This window comes from Podarcis erhardii (assembly GCF_964252035.2).
Source record: "Podarcis erhardii genome assembly, chromosome: 7".
Taxonomy (NCBI): Eukaryota; Metazoa; Chordata; class Lepidosauria; order Squamata; family Lacertidae; genus Podarcis; species Podarcis erhardii.
Genome location: NC_138511.1, coordinates 1,156,128 through 1,175,313, shown reverse-complemented (window position 1 = coordinate 1,175,313; position 19,186 = coordinate 1,156,128). Strand labels below are relative to the sequence as shown.

The window sequence follows — 19,186 nt, the reverse complement described above, 5'->3', positions numbered from 1 at the left end:
GGTCGCACTGGTTGATGATCTCCGGCGGGCTAGGGACAAAGGTGAGAGCTGTTTCCTAGTTCTGCTGGATCTCTCAGCGGCGTTTGATACAATCGACCATAACATCCTTCTGGACCGTCTTGAGGGGCTGGGAGCTGGGGGCACTGTCATACAGTGGTTCCGCTCCTTCCTCCTGGGCCGTGTTCAGAAAGTGGTGGGGGGGGATGAGTGTTCAGACCCCTGGGCTCTCACTTGTGGGGTGCCTCAGGGTTCTGTCCTCTCCCCCGTGCTTTTCAACATTTACATGCAGCCGCTGGGAGAGATCATCAGGAGGTTTGGGCTGGGTGTTCATCAGTATGCGGATGATACCCAGCTCTACCTCTCTTTTAAATCAGAACCAGTGAAGGCGGTGAAGGTCCTGTGTGAGTGTCTGGAGGCGGTTGGAGGATGGATGGCGGCTAACAGATGGAGGTTGAATCCTGACAAGACAGAAGTACTGTTTTTGGGGGACAGGAGGCGGGCAGGTGTGGAGGATTCCCTGGTCCTGAATGGGGTAACTGTGCCCCTGGAGGACCAGGTGCACAGCCCAGGAGTCATTTTGGACTCCCAGCTGTCCATGGAGGCACAGGTTAAATCCGTGTCCAGGGCAGCTGTGTACCAGCTCCACCTGGTACGCAGGCTGAGACCCTATCTGCCTGCGGACTGCCTCACCAGAGTGGTGCATGCTCTGGTTATCTCCCGCTTGGACTACTGCAATGCACTCTACGTGGGGCTACCTTTGAAGGTGACTCAGAAACTACAACTAATCCAGAATGCGGCAGCTAGACTGGTGACTGGGAGCGGCCACCGAGACCATATAACACCGGTCTTGAAAGACCTACATTGGCTCCCAGTATGTTTCCAAGCACAATTCAAAGTGTTGGTGCTGACCTTTAAAGCCCTAAACGGCCTCGGTCCAGTATACCTGAAGGAGCGTCTCCACCCCCATCATTCTGCCCGGACGCTGAGGTCCAGCGCCGAGGGCCTTCTGGCGGTTCCCTCATTGCGAGAAGCAAAGCTACAGGGAACCAGGCAGAGGGCCTTCTCGGTAGTGGCCCCCGCCCTGTGGAACGCCCTTCCAGCAGATGTCAAAGCGATAAACAACTACCTGACATTCAGAAGACATCTTAAGGCAGCCCTGTTCAGGGAAGTTTTTAACGTGTGATATTTTACTGTATTTTTGGTTTTTATGGAAGCCGCCCGGAGTGGCTGGGGAGGCCCAGCCAGATGGGCGGGGTATAAATAATAAATTATTATTATTATTATTATTATTATTATTATTATTATTATTAACATGACCAAATTCTTGAATCAATTCCAATACTCTTTTGGTACTAGATTCTGGCTCCTCTAGTGTCAATACCAAATCATCAGCAAATGCTTTCAATTTGTACTGTTTAGCTCTGACTTGTATACCTTTAATCAATTGGTCCTTTCTAATCATATTAAGCAGAACCTCCAGGACCGATATAAAAAGCAATGGAGAGATTGGGCAACCTTGTTGTGTTCCTTTCTCAATCTTAAACTCCTCTGTGACTACATTGTTTACAATTAATTTAGCTGCTTTTTTTTTTATTTAATTTTTTTATTAAATTTTGACATAAATATATTTCACAAACGTACAAAAGACAAAATGAAAAAGAAAAAACAGAAAAAGAAAAAAAAAGAAAAGAAAAAGAGAAAAAAAGAGAAAAACACAAAATACATACAACTTTAAATAACATTGATCGACTTCCCTTTATCTCGATTTCGGAAAATATTGCCTTGTTTATCTATCTGCTGTGTCTATTCCTTAATAAAACTTTTTACGTAGTAAGCGTTATCTCATGCCTACTGTGATTTCTGTAAGTACATATGTGTTTCTGATCAACATTTTGATTTTCCCCTTGTCTCTATTTCCATATATATCCTAAATTTATTCCATTCATTGTTAAATTTTGCACTTCTTTGATTTCTTATTTTCTGTGTCAATTTAGCCAACTCCAAATAATCGGATAGTTTAAGTTGCCACTCCTTTAGTGTTGGGATTTTTGGTGTTTTCCAGTACTGTGCTATGAGGGTTCTGGCGGCCACCGTTGCATATTGAAAAAAGGTTCTATCTTCTTCTTTGATATCCTTACCAATTATCCCCAGCAAGAAGGCTTCGGGTTTTTTAACAAACGTATATTTAAGAATTTTTTTAAATTCATTATAGATGGATTCCCAAAATTTTTTGAGAATCTCGCACGTCCACCACGTATGAATGAAATCGCCCTCCTTGCTCTTACATTTCCAACACAGTTTATCGCCCGTTCTATACATTTTATGTAGTTTTACTGGCGTTATGTACCACCTGTACATCATCTTATACATGTTTTCCTTTAGTGTCGTGCATGCTGAGAAATTCATATCTTTACACCACAATGCCTTCCATTTGTCAAACTCTATGTTGTACCCTAGGTCTACCGCCCACTTCACCATCACTTCCTTTACTTCCTCGTCCTTGGTGTCCCACTCAAGCAACTGGTTGTACATTTTTGATAATAATTTTGTTTTACTTTCTATTATTTCAATCTGAAATCTAGATTTCTTGTCATTTATTCTGATCTTATTATCTTCCCTCCACATTGAATTAATTTGATGGTATTGAATCCAGCCAGTCAGCTTGCTTTTTATTTCTTCGTAAGGTCTAATCCTCCACCCGGATTCTGTTTTGGTTAGTAAATCTTCATATGTCCATCTTTCCCCCTCGATGTTTAATTTTTTAATTGTTAAAATGTCTATTGGTGATAACCACCAGGGCGTTTTCTGCTCCAACAATTTTTTATTCCTTTCCCACACTTCCAGCAGTGACCCTCTGAGAATGTGATTAGAAAAACCTTTATGAACCCTTCCTTTATCTCGCCATAAATAGGCATGCCAACCGAATCTTAGATTAAGCTTTTTGTTCTGAATAGATTGCACCTATACCATTTTCAAAACCTTGACCTACCCCCATTCCCTGTAAATTTTTCTTCATGAAACTCCAATAAATATTGTCAAAGGCTTTCTCCGCGTCCACAAATATCAAAACTGCTTTGGTGCTAATATTCACTTGTAATTTTTCTAAAATGTTAATTATATTCCTCGTATTGTCAGACAAGTGTCTCCCCGGGAGAAAGCCCACTTGATCTTTATGAATTTCTTCTACTAGTACCTTTTTTAGTCTTTTAGCCATAATATCAGCAAAAATTTTGTAATCCACATTGAGCAAAGATATGGGGCGGTAGTTCTTAAGCTGTGTCTTCTCAGACTCTGTTTTCGGTATAAGTGTAATATAAGCTTCCTTCCACGACTCTGGTGCCTTTTTCCCTTCCAGTATTTCATTGCAAACTTCCTTTAAAGGCTGTACTAGCCATTCTTTCAAGGATCTATAATATCTTGAAGTGAAACCATCCAGCCCTGGGGATTTGCCCAATTGCATGTTCTGAATGGCTCCTTCTACCTCCTGGTCTGTTATTTTATAATTCAACATTAGCTTATTTTCTTGAGAGATTTTTTGTAATCCATTTATTTTCAAAAATCGATCAATGTCCATTTCTTTCTGAGTCTCCTGTGTATATAGATGTTTAAATACCTCTGAAAGCACTTCCTGATCTCCACTGGATTCTGTATATTCTTTCCCTCCACTTCCAAATTAGTAATAGTACTAAGTTTTTGTCTTTTTTTCATTTGCCAAGCCAGCAGTTTCCCACATTTATTTGCCGATTCAAATGTCTTCTGTCTCATCTGTTTGATCTTCCATTCTGTTTCCTGATTCATCAATTTCATTTTGCATAAAGTACTACTCCTCTTTTCTTAACTTTGTCTGATGAAATAAATTCATGTCCCAATCTTTTATTGCTCAATATCTTCCTGTGTAGCCTTATCACATGTGTTTCTTGTAGACAAATCAAATCCAATTGTTCTTTTTTTAATAAATGAAAGACTCTCGCCTTTTTTCCGGGGAGTTGAGTCCATTCACATTCCAGCTTAATACTTGCAGTGCCATGATGTAGTTACTCTGCTTCTCCTCCAACAGCACTTAGTACTTTATCTATTTCTGTCAGTGGTGTTGATTTCCCTCTTTTTGGTGAACTTCTGTCCAAAACTCCTGGCTCTTTTCCAAGTTCTTTCTGCAGATCTTCTCCATGGTTTCCCAAAAACTTATCTTTTTCCTCCACTGATCTTATCTTTATCTTTCTTCCTTTAAAGCTAAAGAATAGGCCTTGGGGAAATTCCCACCTGAAGATGATTTTGTTCCTTCTCAACAGGGCAACCAAATCTCCAAAGTTGGACCTAAGATCCAAAAGATGTTGTCAGGGACCTGACATTGAAGCGTGAGGTGGAGGCTGGGCTCCAAAGCGATGCAGGAGAGGGGACCAGCAGGGGGGAAGGAATTCAACGTAACACCAGTAGAGAAGGGAGGGAGATGATTCAGAGAGAGGTCTCCGGGACCCTTCATCTGAGACCAGTGGAGAGAGCACGGGCACACCTCTGCCCACTCCTTCCTTGCGCAGAAGAGTCCCACGCAGGGAGATAGGCGGAGACTTGGCGTCAAACAGCTCTTATGCTGGAAGAGGTTCAAGAAACGCCCACTGACGGATTCTGCAAGTGACTGAACGGCCACGGAGTGAGGGCTTTCAGCCAAAAGCATGGTTAGCCAGGCAATCTAGCCAAAAGTGACGGCAACTTACGCACAAGTAACCCCTTATAACCATTACAGATGTTTCGGTATATCTTTAAAGATTTCCACTCTTGACTGCAGAATTGTCAAAGAGTTCTGAAAGTGCAGACCCAAAATTTTATCTCTCTCTTCTTTAGATCGGAGAGTAATCAGATAGTCCCTTATTTTATTCTTGTTTCCTCCTCTTCCAAGTCTGAAGGCCCTCACGATTTTGAATTCTTCTTGTTTCAAATCCAACTTCCAGAACTCTGCAAATTCCTGTGTCAGAAATTCTATCAAACTGCCCTTCTCTAATTCAGGTACAGCTCTAATCCTTAAATTCGTCTGTTTTTCCTTAAGTTCAATCATAGAAAGTGTCAATTTATGGTCCTCAATTTGCCTCTGTAGATCTGGGACTTTCTCTGTTTCCAATTGTGTTATCTTAAATTCCACAGCAGCAGCTTTTTCCTTGGCTTCATCTGCAGTCTGTCGGATCAAAGTAGATTCCTGCAACAATTTCTGAATAGATTCTGTATTATTGTTCACCTTTTGTCCCAAGCTATTTAAGCTTTCTGTATTTAAGTCAATTTTAGTGGTTGCTGCGTCTACCTTCACTTTTGCCTCGTCCACTGTCATCTTTGTCTCTTCAACCGTCTTATTTGTCTCTTCGACCTTCTTATTAAGTTGCTCCAAAGATTCATTAATCTTGGCCAGTGCAATCGCTAAAACATCTTCTGAGCTTTGGGTTATTGTCGTAAGGATGCAGCTAAAGATAAAAGCCTTGAGAAACTAGTTTTTGACCTTGGACTATTTAAGTATGGCTGTTAGGAAGGAAATCGAGTGTGAACTGAACAGGACATTTTATCTCTTGGGAAAGCTGCAAGACCAGATAAATGTTATGGCTACTAACGTGGTAATCTTGGAAACAAAAGTAGGTTTTGGCAAAGAAGTGGACAAGAACCAAGCACAGGAACCTCTTTCAACTGAACAAATTGAAAAATTTGAAAAGGAGAATCTTGTTGTGAGCAAAGTGAGGAAAGGGGGAGCCGTAACCCTACAGAGGCCAATAGTGGATTACTACTTGAGGCCCTACATGATGACAACTAGGAGAAGTAAATATTTGGAGATGGAAGCCTGGTTTGGCCTGGAAGATGAAAGATGGAGAGATCACCCTATGTGGAGATCAAATGACCTTTGGAATATAAATCCGAGCCAGGTGGAGATTGGAAGATTGGAGCTTTGGGGGCCTTTGGATTTGAAAAGAGTGTGAAACAAGATTTGGAATACTTTATAGGCCCTACTTTTAACTATGGAAGTTTGGCAGGAAGTAATATGATGACTGTTGCGTTGGGGCTTCCCCAAGATCTGATTTTCAACATTAAAGACTATCAAAAAGACTGGCAGAGGGGACAGGAGAGAGACTTAAGAGCCTCGGATTTAAGATCTCCGGGCTGATGGTTTTCTGAGATTAATGGAACTATTGAGGGGCCGAAACCGGGGAGGGGATTTGGTGAAAGAAAATTGGGAATCTAAAGTATATATAATATAAATTTGTTTTTTTTTTAATGAGAGATGGGAAAATCGCGGAATTGAATTTTTTCTTTGACCTTAGGGGAAATGTCTTAAGAATAAGTACAGATATATAAGTTTTAATGGGAAATAAGATTAAACAAAGTTAAAGTGGATGATAACTTGGTGAAGGAAAGAATGGAAAATTACAGTATATTAAGATAAGATATGAGGATAAAATTAAGATCAAGGATGTGTTGAAATATTTATATGAATTAAAATATAAAGAGGGGAAGTATAGTATGTTAAGATAAACTATTAGGATAAAAACAAGGTTGGAAGGATTTGCTAGAATATCTAACAGAATTAGAATACAAAAATGGGAGGCATGAGGAAGTCAAGGAAATAAGTGATTGCAACTAAGCGAGTTAAAGGTTTGATTTGCTTTTTTTCTTTTTTTTCTTTTTACCTTTGTTTTTCATCTTTCTTTTTCTGTATTTTGATATATGTATTTTTTTATTCTTATTTTCTTTTTTGACTGTATTTTTTCTTATTTTTTTGTAACCTTTAAAATCTTAATAAAAATTTATAAAAAAAAAATAACGGCACGATTAATGGGCGAGTTGGATAGAAGGGAGGCTTGTGCCATAAGCACTCCTATTTCCAGAAACAATGAGGAACACCATATGCAAACTTGTGTTGATACGACTGCATTTAAAGCTGCAAAGCGTTGTTGGCTCTGCAATAAGCAGGGACATTTTGCAAAGGACTGCAGATCCAAAAGAAAGCAAAGTACTCCCAAGTCTGTTTCTGTTCGTCAGTCACAGTCATCAGCCCAGCAGCCGACATGGTACCGTAAAGACAGAAACGAGCCGCAAGCTTTTCATGCTCGGACTACAGATCGTAAAAGAATTAAAGGTGCCAAGTGGAAGTCTTTTATTGTGGACTCAGGAGCATCTCAGCACATTTGCAACAATCGAAGCTTGTTTATTTCTTTCGAAGAGGAAATTGGTAATGTACATTTAGCCAATTCACAAGTCTTGCAGTCGCTTGGCAGGGGTACTATTAAACTTGACTCTTTAAACATTACGATAGCAAACTGCATTTACTGCCCGTCAGTGGACAATTTATTGTCAGTAAGAAGTTTTGCTCGTCAAGGCATAACTGTGCGTTTCTTAAAGTCAATGTGTGAGTTTTTCAATGGGAACAAATGTCTATTGTATGCCCGGGACTCTGATTATATAGACTGTATTTTCACACCTACTCCCAATCGCCTATAAATTGCAGAGCAGCACAGTCAAGCCAGGGGTTGAGGAGTGTAAGGCCACATTCCGGGTGTGTCCATGAAGCACACAGAATTCTGGGACACCTGAATTTTGCTGATGTAATTAAGACAAAAAATATTGTTAATGGCCTAAACTTAAAACCATGTAAATTCTTTATGCAATGTCTATCCTGTTGCAAGAATAAGATTAAGGTTGCACGCAAGGGTAGGTGCTCAGATAGGAAAATAACTGAGCCATTTGAGCATGTACATTGTGATTTAGTTGGGCCACTCCCACCATCATTAGGAGGTTCTAAGTACTGGCTTACCCTGATAGACCAGTATAGTAGATATTGTTGGACTTATACAATAGCTGAGAAGTCCCAAGCATTTGAGAAGTACAGAGCTTTTTGCAACTGGGTAAAAATGCATTTTAACAAACAAATTAAGTATCTGTTTTCTGACCGGGGCGGGGAATTTTTTTCTGAGGCACAGGGGCCTACTCACGAGTTATCTTGCCCCCGAAGTCCCTGGCAAAATGGGCTTGTTGAAGTTGTGCAGCATGACCTGCAGGCTGGGGTTAAAACTTATCTGTACGGACTTCCGGGTTGGCGCCATCGCCGAATGGCGGATTCCCTCCGAGCTCCGGAGGGAGCCTGCTCGGTAGGGGCTGAGTCCTGCCGCGCTGGCGACGCGGGGACCCTTAAAAACCATGGGCGCTAAAACCCATGGACATGGTGACTCGGCTGGCACCTTTTGAGCCCCCCCGACCCGCGAAGGAGCCTTTTTAAAGGCTACGGAACTGGTGACGGGGGGGGTGCTTTGAGTCCTCCGCTTCCCCTGCCGAGCGAAGCCGCATGCCATTCGACGGAGAGCGCTGACTTCTTCCATTGGAAATTTGGACTTAAAAGCATAACCCGTGAGTAATCGGAACTTGGATTAAAAAAGGCGAGAAATTTTTAAAGAATTCGGAACGAGCGGGGGAGGCATAAAAAGGAAGTCAGCCCCCCCCCCCCCGTTGTAGAGGAGCTAAAGTAAAGGACTTAACATCTAAGATTGAGCGCAACCTTATTTTGATAAAGTTATGAAATTTCGCGATGGAAAATTATAAGATTGAGCTGGAGGAGAAAAGTGGAATTTATTCAAAAAGCAACCCCCCCCCCGGGAACCTGGGAGCGTTTTAGTTAGAGCGCCGGGAGAAGACAAGGAGAGGTTTTGACAGCTGTCAAAGAGCTGTCAAAGCAGAAGAACAAAAATGAGAACTTTGTTACGAGGACTTTGCCGGTTATATTTGTTACAAATTGGATACAAAATGTTTAAAACAAGGAATAATAAGTTACTTTGACTGGTGGACGTGATCTGGAAGGGAACTGAGTTACTACAATCCACCTAGAGGAGCCGAGGGATATTACAAGTTGTTGGCATCGAATTTGACAGAACTTTTTATCTCCTGGGAAACTGCAGAAATGGAACATTATTTAGGCTACAGAGGCTTACACACTAAAGTAGACAATAGACTTATCTATTGAAAAATGGAAGGGACTTGGCATCATGTTTTGTTCCTGAATAACAGAGCCTCTGCAGTGGAATTTAGAAGCTTTTGGAATTAGAACATTTGTGCAGGAAAACAGGAAAAGAAAGAGGAGAGAGATTAACAAGAACAACAAGAATAATAAGAATTGGACAAAGTTGGAAGTGGGAACATTTGGGACATCCAGATTTGAAAGGTTTAAGAAATAAAATTGGAGTTTTACTCCCAAGTATATAAAAATCTGGATGGAAAAAAATGGGCCTTTTTGAGATAGACTCCTTCCAAGATTGGACATTTAAAATTAAAGAAGACTGGTAAAGGACTATGGTTTAAATAAATGTGGGAGCTCCAGGAAGACATCAGATGTTGATCAATATGGGGAACGCAACCAGGAAAAGGGGGAGGGAAATTTGGAATCCAAAGGCTGCAAAATCATATTTTATTTTATTATATTTTAATCTATTATGTATATTAAAGGGGGGAACGCGCGGAAGGGAATAGGTCGATCTTAGGAGATGGGAAAATATTTTTAAATTGGGTTAATGATAATAAAGTTAAAATTTGGGATAATAAATTGCTGAATTTATTTGTAAGAATTGGAATATAAGAGGGGGAGGGGAGGGGAAGTCCTGGAAAGATGTTACGGAAAATAAGATCTTAAATTTGGATGTGTTTTTTTTTTTATATTGTTATAATTGGAAACTCTTAATAAATATTATTAAAAAAATAAATAAAACTTATCTGTACGATGCTAATCTGCCCAAAGTCTTTTGGGCTGAAGCGCTCAATGCCTTTTGTTACATTAGAAATTGCAGTTATCATTCTGGTTTAGATGTCACCCCCTATGAGAAGCTGTTTAAAAAACGCCCTAATCTGAAATACCTACGCATTTGGGATTCAGATGTAATTATGCATTATCCCGCTAAGCAGAAATTGGGTGAGTGTAGTTGTCAGGGGTTCAGGAGCAGAGGCAAAGCAGAGTGAGCAAATCGAAAGTGAGGAGGAGGAGTACGAAGGGGGAGCAGGCAGTGACAGTGGGCAGAGTCAATCCACAAGCCTCTCTAGCGAATCGGAGGACTCACAGAAGGGAGCACCGATGGCCAGAGCGAGGGGGGTTCCAGGGGGGAAGCCCCAGGAGGGAGGGGCCAGCGGGGAGTCCCTGAGCAGCAGTTGGAAATCAGGACCAGCTTCTCCACCAGAGCGCAGTGGGGAAGGGGAGTCCCAGGAGTCGGGACCAGTGTTCTCATCTCCAGCGGGAGGAGAGGAGTCAGGCTTGGCAACGCCCACATCAGGGAGCGGGGAAACGGTCAGAAGGAAAGTTACCGGCTGGGCGCGCGCGCCAAGTTCAAATGTACAGGAGAGCGGCACAGCAGGGAGTCCTGACAGGGAGCCAGGTCCTAAAGCCCGCCGAAAGGAAGGGCGAGACTCAGGGGGGTCAGCGTCAGAGGAATCCAGGAAGGAGGTAAGATCAGAGGGCAGAAGGACCCAGAGGAGAAAAGAACAGCGTAGGAGGTGGAGCAAGGCTAGAATCTTAAACTGGTGTGGGTTCAGCAGCGAGTCAGAGGGAACTTAGCCGGTCTAGCGTCAAGACGTGGGTCTGCGCGCCCAGAGCTTGGAAATGGAAACTAAACTTCAATAAAGACTTTTGTATATGACATCCACTGGGCGCTGGTCCTCTGTGAGCTGGGACCAGGCGGCAGGCCTGACAGTAGTGTTCTGAGAAAATTAATGGGCTACCAGAAGGGGGCGAACAGAATTTACATACCAGCAACTGGCAAATTTCATATTACCAGAAGCATGATACAAACTGTAAATTGGAATGGCGTTGCTGTTTTCCAAGATACTAACGGTATAAATGATACTGAGGAAGAAGAGGAAGCAGCAGCAGCAGCAGCAGCAGGAAATGGTGCTTCTGAATTAATGGAACAAGACAAAAAGCCTGTTGAATCTGATAATTTGTTTGATGATTTAAAGTCACAGGCACCCGAGGGGAGGTTAGATTCTCTTGAGTTTTCTGACCATGATCTTAGCCTACAGGCACCTCTTCAGTCTGACAATGATGATTTACAACCTGAAACTAGTAGTTTACTTAGTCCCATTAAGTCTGAGGAGTCTGACTCTCCTTCCGGACTGAGACGTTCAGATAGAAAGAGACAGAAGCCACAACGTTTTGCAGATGAACTTTTAAATACTGTGTATGCCAATAAGGCGGTTTTTTTTTTTTTTAAATATTTTTATTAATTTTACAAAATAAAAAGGAACAAAGAGTAAAATACAAAAGTTTCATAAATCATATTTCTTTTACAGAATCTTTTGGACTTCCCCACATCTTCCCGAATCTGCATTATTTATAATACCAATTTCAGCATTTTGTTATCTTATTTCATCGCTTATTGTATCTTTCATTTTGTCATGTTACCCATTTCAATATATTTATAACCCAATGTTCATAATACAAAGTCTTCAGCTATTTATTATCTTATTTCATTACTTATTGTATCTTTCAATTCGTTATTGTATCTTTCAATTTCAAGTTACCAAAATCAAAGTTATTGTGACCATGATCTTATATATTGTGATTAAAACGCAATGCAATAAAGATTTTTCTTAATTTCACCTCTCTTTTCTTGTGCCTTAATTTTGATTTCACCTAATTACCGTTGCTGGGGCTAATATTTCCTAAAAAGTGCATTTTCTTAACATTCATACAGCTTATAATATTTTTGTAAATAGTCCTTAAATTTTTTCCAGTCCTCTTCCATTTTTTCTTCTCCCAAGTCTCGGATTCTGCCAGTCATTTCCGCCAGTTCCATATAGTCCATCAACTGCGTCTGCCATTCCTCCAGTGTGGGTAAATCTTGTGTCTTCCAACACTTTGCGATGAGGATTCTTGCTGCTGTTGTAGCATACATAAAAAAAGTTCTATCCTTCTTTAACACATTCTGGTCCACAATGCCCAGAAGGAAGGCCTCCGGTTTCTTAGGCAAGGTATATCTAAATACCTTTTTTAATTCATTATAGATCATTTCCCAAAAGGCCTTCACTTTCGGACATGTCCACCAGAGATGAAAGAACGTCCCTTCCGCCTCTTTACACTTCCAGCATTTGTTATCAGACAGGTGATATATCTTAGCAAGCTTGACTGGGGTCATGTACCACCGGTATATCATTTTCATAATATTTTCTTTCAGGGCAGTACAAGCCGTGAATTTCAATCCGGTGGTCCATAACCTTTCCCAGTCCTCAAACATAATGTTATGTCCAATATCCTGTGCCCACTTTATCATGGCGGATTTGACTGTCTCATCCTGTGTATTCCATTTAAGCAGCAAGTTATACATTCTTGAAAGTAATTTGTCTTTAGGTTCTAACAATTCTGTCTCTAATTTCGATTTTTCCACCTGGAACCCAACCTTTTTGTCTGTTTTGAAAATTTCCCGAATTTGGGCATAATGCAACCAGTCTCGCACCTTACTTTTTACATTTTCAAAACTCTGCAGCTTCCAATTGTCACCATCTTTTTCTGTTAATTCCCAATATTTTGGCCAGTAGGCCTCCATGTTAAGTCTCTTGCGTGCCTTGGCCTCTGCCGGTGAAAGCCACCTTGGTGTTTTACTCTCCAATAAGTCTTTATATTTTGTCCAGACCATAAAGATTGCTCTTCTAACAATATGGTTTTTAAACATTTTATGAACTTTAACCTTGTCATACCACAAATACGCATGCCACCCAAAAGCGTTATCAAACCCTTCCAGATCTAGGACATCGGTGTTCTCTAACAAAAACCAATCTTTCAACCAGCAGAAGGCTGCAGATTCATAATATAACCTCAAGTCTGGCAGGGCAAATCCCCCCCTTTCTTTCACATCTGTTAGTATTTTAAACTTAATTCGGGGCTTTTTGCCCTGCCAAACAAACTTAGAAATATCCCTCTGCCACTTTCCGAAGCATACCACTTTGTCCACAATCTGCAGGGTCTGAAACAAAAATAGCATTTTCGGCAAAACATTCATCTTTATAGCTGCTATTCGGCCTAACAAGGAAAGTTTTAGTCTTGTCCAAGTTTCCAAATCCCTTTTGATTTCTGACCAACATTTCTCATAGTTGTCCTTAAACAAATTCAAGTTTTTAGAAGTCAAGAATACCCCTAAATATTTTACCTTTTTAACCACATTTAATCCTGTCTCTTTCAAAAACTCATCTGTTTCTGTAGACGTTAGGTTCTTAGCTAAAACCTTAGTCTTTTGCTTGTTCAACTTAAATCCCGCCACCCGACCATAATCAGATATTAAATCCAAAACTCTTTTTGTGCTAGAAACTGGCTCCTGTAATGTTAGTACCAAATCATCTGCAAATGCTTTCAATTTATATTGTTTCACTCCGACCTCAATGCCCCGAACTGACCGGTCCCTTCTAATCATATTCAAAAGCACCTCCAGGACCGAGATAAACAATAATGGGGATAGAGGGCACCCTTGTCGTGTCCCTTTTTCAATATTGAATTCCTCCGTCACCACATTGTTTACTATCAATTTGGCTTTTTGGTCTGAATATATTGCTTCTATACCATTTTCAAACCCCCGTCCCACTCCCATCCCTTCCAAATTTTTCTTCATGAACATCCAAGAAATGTTGTCAAAGGCTTTCTCCGCATCAATAAAAATTAACGCTGCTCTAGTGTTAATATTTGTTTGTAAGAGTTCCAAGATGTCAATAATGTTTCTCGTATTGTCAAACAAATGCCTACCCGGGAGAAAGCCTGCTTGGTCCTTGTGAATCACTTCATTCAATACCTTTTTAAATCTATTTGCCAAAATGTCTGCAAAAATTTTGTAATCCACATTTAGGAGTGAGATGGGACGGTAGTTCTTAAGTTGAGTCTTTTCAGTTTCTGTTTTAGGAATCAATGTGATGAAAGCTTCTTTCCACGTTTCTGGTGCCCTCTTACCCTCCATAATCTGGTTACATACCTCCATCAGGGGTTGTATCAAATAGTCCTTCAAAACCTTATAATATTTGGAGGTAAGTCCATCAGGGCCTGGAGATTTGCCTAATTGGAGGTTCTGTATGGCACTCTCGATTTCCTGCTGTGTAACTTTAACATTCAGGGTTGTTCTCATTTCCTGAGGAATTTTTTGTAATCCGTTAGTTTTAATAAATTGATCTATCTCAGATTCTTTCTGCGGCCCTTGTGCATAAAGATCTTTGAAATATCTCTGGAAACATTTCCTAATTTCTTCAGGCTTCTGAACCATTCTTCCTTCAATCTCTAGATTTGTAACTGTATTTAATTTTTGTCTTTTTTTCAACTGCCATGCTAGCAGTTTCCCACATTTATTTGCTGAATCAAAAGATCTTTGTCTCATTTGTTTAATTTTCCACTCCACTTCTTGGTTTATCAGTTTCATATATTGGGCCTGGAAAAATTTCACTTCTCTCAGCACTTCCTTAGACTTGGGCCTAGATCTTAATTTCCTTTCACCCTCACTTATTCTCTCCAATATCTTCTGCTTCTTTTCATTCCAGAGTCTTTTCTTTACAGTGTTTTGTTGTATTAGAAACCCTCTCATCACCGCTTTACTTGCGTCCCAGATTGTTCTTTTTTCCACCGTAGTGTTCAGATTTATCTCAAAGTAATCTTTTAAAGTTTTTTGGGCCTTCTTCACAATCTCCTGATCTCTGAATAAAGTGTCATTCATTTTCCATCTGAAGGATCCGGTTATGTTTAGTCTCAATTCCATTTTCAAAGCATTATGGTCGGAGCAAGTTTTTGGGCAGATTTCCACTTTTCTAGTTTTAGGTGCCAGTCCTTTAGTTATCCATATTTGGTCGATTCGTGTCCATGACAAATGAGCTTCAGAAAAGAAAGTTCCTTCTTTTCCTAGGGGGTTCTTGACTCTCCATATATCAATCAAATCCATATTGTCTGTCATTTCAAAAAAAGTTTTAGGTAGTCTGCCTTCTTTTGTTATGTTTACACTCTGCGACTTATCCATATTTACAGAGACAACCCCATTCATATCTCCCAACATAATAATGTTGTTATAATCCAGATAGTCCAGTAAAGTCTCATGCAGCTTCTTAAAAAATTCCGATTTTCCATCATTTGGCGCATAAATTCCTAATATCAAAAATTTTTCACCATGTGTGTGAATTTCAATAGCCAAAATTCTGCCTTGTTCATCTTTAAATAGAAATTTCGGTGACAGGCTCTCCTTTGCGTAGATCACTACTCCTCTTTTCTTAACTCTGTCCGAAGAAATAAATTCTTGGCCTAGCCTTTTATTGATTAGCACTTTCCGATGAAGCCTTGTCACATGTGTTTCTTGCAGACAAATAATGTCCAATTGCTCTTTCTTCAATATATGGAATACTTTCCTTCTTTTTTCTGGAGAATTTCCGCCATTTATATTCCAACTAAGAAGTTGCAGAGACATCCTGAGTCAATTTGTAGACCTTACAATGGGGTGTCTAGATCTCCCGTTCCCGGCGGTGGCAGTGATGGTCCAGCTCCAGGCTGTTTAGTTCCTGGTGGTGGAGGTGGCCAAGACGCAACTGCTCCTTTCTGTAGGTCTTCCCCGTTGTCGTGAAGAAACTTCTGCTGGTCCTCTGGTGTTCTGATTCTTGTTTTCCTTCCTTTATAACTAAATGATAGTCCTTGCGGGAACTCCCACCTATAAGGGATTGTGTTGTTTCTCAACAACTTTGCCAGTTCTAAGTATGAGGCTCTAAGATCCAATAACAATTTGGGTATATCTCTGTAAATTTCAGCCTTTTTACCTTCTATCTCTAGAGATTTTTTGAAATGTAGGCCTAGTATCTTGTCTCTTTCCTCTCTTGATTTCAGAATAACCAAACAATCTCTGGACTTGTCTTTCTTCACCGATCTGCCCAGTCTAAATGCAGTCACAATTTTAAAGTCTTTATCCTCTTCTATTCCCCAAAATTTGGAGAATAAAAGTGTCAAAAATCCCTCTAAGTTGCCTTCCTCCAATTCTGGGACAGCTCTCAACCTGAGGTTATTCTCCTTGTTTCTCAATTCCACCATCGACAGGTAGGCCTGTTGTTCCCCTACCTGTCTTTGCAGAGGCTTGATTTCGCCTTTAATCTCATCAACTTTTTACTTGCTTGCTCCGCTTTTTGGTAGGCTTCCACAGCTAATTTATGATTTTCAGCTGTAGCTCCTTGTAGATTCTCAATTGCCTGTGTGTTCTGAGAGACCTTTTCAGAAAGTACGCCAATAGTAGTTGTTGCTTGGTCTATTTTTAGTGATTGACTGTCCACTTTTTGATTTAAAATTGCTAGTTGTTCTAAAATTTGTTTCAAAACTGTGTCAGATCCTCCTGTTGCCATGTCCTCTTCAGCAGGCTGTTCGGCCTCCACCTCCTGTGCTATCAGGACGGTTGGAACAGATGATCTGCGATGATGAGCTAAAGTTGTTTGGACAAGTTGCACAGGCTTCCTTTCTTTTTCTTTTTCTTTTTCTCTTTCTTTAGCTTTGGCTGCTCTTGTTTTCCCTGTGCCACTCATTCCACACCTGCCTCTTGTTCAAGGTCAAGTTATCCTTTATTCCATGAGAAAGCAAGTCCAGAGTACACACAATTAAACCACAGAAATTCCAAACAAAAAATGTTTCCCAGGCCTCTATAGCTCCACAGTCCTCTAGGGGGAGTATCTTAAAATTTCAGGGAAGGAAAAGGTTTTTCCGCCATTTAAAGTTTCTGTAATCTCTTTTTTAGTTTGTAATTCCAAGACAAAAATGAAGGTTCGCAGAGTCCTTTACTTTTTAAGCTAAAGCCACTAGGAGCCAGACTGGTAATTGCAACAGTATTTCAAACGTTTAAAGTTTCAATATATGTAGCAACTTAAAATCTTGTTACTATAGTCCGCAGTTTGACAGCTCAGTTACATACTGACAGCCCGGCGACTTGTGTTCTTAAAACAAAGTCCCAAATATAAATCCCATAGGCAAAAATAAAGTCTCTCTTGGTCTTTTAAATAAGAAGACTGCAAATTCTGTAAATGCACGATAGTTCCACTTTACAAAGTTCCCATTAAGCGCCTCAGCACTCCTCTGTACTTTTGCTTTTGATCTTGTAAGCAGTATCGGGAGACGGACTTCCTTTTACTCGTCACCCGTTTTCAAACCCGGAAAAAGGATAATTAAAGTCCAAATTGTAGTTCACTTTACTCACGGGTATGTTACTTGCCAAATTGATGTTCACAGGAAGAAAGGTCGACGCTCATCATCAGCAGCTGCGCGGCTTCGCCTCCCGCAGAAAGAGCGATGAACTCACAGCGCCGCTCCCCCTTTCGCGCTCCGGAGCCCCTTACGGGGTCCCTTCCGCACTTCTGGGGAAGTTCCTGGCGCCCGCCGAGTCCCACGGCCACGGGCTCCCTCTGCCCGTGGTTTTTTCAAGCGGGTCGTCGCTATGCCGCAGCGAACGACCCTTTTCTGCGGAGCCCCTCTTCAGACGACGAAGAGGACCGCCATCGCTGTTTCGCGCCGCCTCCGGAAGTCCAATAAGGCGGTTTTTGAGCCAAAAAGCTACGATGATGTTCAGAATTTACCTAAGCACCAAGTAAATTGGTATAAAGCTATCAACTCTGAGATAGCTTCTTTAAAAGAGCATAACACCTGGTCTCTTGTACCACAAACCCCAGAAATGAGACTTATTGATTCAAAATGGGTTTAAGAAAATGCAAATGGGAAGGAAACGCCTATGGTATGTGGTTTCACCTTTACAGGTGAAGATAAGCCATTTCCTAACAAAACTTTGTATCGTTCTGCTATAGGCAAGCTAAATTTCATTCAAAGAATCTCAAGACCAGATATAACTTATGCTTTTCACTTTCTGGCAAAATTTGTGGAAAAGCCCACTACGCAATGTTTCTCTGCTCTTAAGAGAGTTTTAATGTACTTTAAACATACCAAACATTATAGGTTGCAGTTTACATCATGTATTGACAAAGGTTTTGAAATTTTCTGCGATGCATCTCATGCAGTGGAACAAAATAATTGCAGGGGTGTGTCTGGTATGGTGTTTTGTTATAAAGGTTGTCCATTTGAATGGAAGTCCCAGACACAAACCATTATTTGTCTCTCCACAACAGAGAGTGAATTATGTGCATGCGTTCAGGCCACTTGTGATGTGGAATGGTATCTGCAAGTATTTGCAGACCTACAGATGAAAGTAACACTACTAGTAAGAGTTTACCTTGATTCCCAGAGTGGACTCGCTATCCTGTTTTCAGAGACCAATACGCAGCACACTAGAGTCTTAAGGTTACGTTTACAGTTTGTAAAGAAACTAATTGCTGATGAAATGATTGTATTTCAATATGTTCCAGGTGACAATCAAATTGCAGACATTTTTACTAAAGCACTTCCAAAGGTTACACATGAAAGACATGTACAAAATATGCTTTATGTTTTTGTTCCACAATGATGAACCGCAGGGGAAATGTTGAATGGTTTCTTTAAATGTAAAGGTTCATCATTGTTCCACCAGTTGTGTATGTCTTTTTTTTTAAAAAAAAAATATTTTTTGTTGACAATTTTTTGTAAATCACAATTCCAATAAAACAATACAATATCACATCTCTTAACATAGATCTTTTCACTGCTTTGGACTCCCTCACATCTCCCGCTCCTGCGTTCTTAGTTATAATTTTATTCAGCAAATTTGTCCCCTTGTTTTTAGTCTTCCTAACTAATTTTCAATGTTATACCTCTAATTTTAAATATCATTTTATTCGAATCTTAAAAAGTTTAGATATAACCAACATATTCCAAAATTTTTATCATTTCTTAAATTTATCTTATCTTCATAATTCCCTTCCTTGAACTCAATGGTGCCAAGTTGTTTATACTCTAGCATCCTTCTTAACATTCATACAATTTACAATATTTTTGTAGGTAAATCTTAAATTTCTTCCAATCTTCTTCCACCGTCTCCTCTCCCAGGTCTCAGTTGTGTATGTCTTTAAGGGGCCAGAGCAAAATAACGAGACCCAGCTTTACAGCTGTGAAACATAGCAGGTGCTGAGTTGTATTGATTAAGCTGTGTCAGCATTTGGGTGTAGTATATAAGGAGCAGCACCTAGCTTTCCCATTACCCTGGGGGATGGGTTGGTGGTTGGGTCTGGTTTGTTGTTGGTGTATTTAGTGTATAAGGAGTTTTTGTTTTTGTTATTAAAA

At 40.4% G+C, this 19,186-nt stretch overlaps 1 long non-coding RNA gene across 1 annotated transcript in view; it reads right to left on the bottom strand.

The window, feature by feature from the left end:
• The window catches only part of LOC309346403, a 308,888-nt gene that overhangs the window by 234,728 nt on the left and 54,974 nt on the right, over positions 1-19,186 (bottom strand). The window lies entirely within an intron of this gene.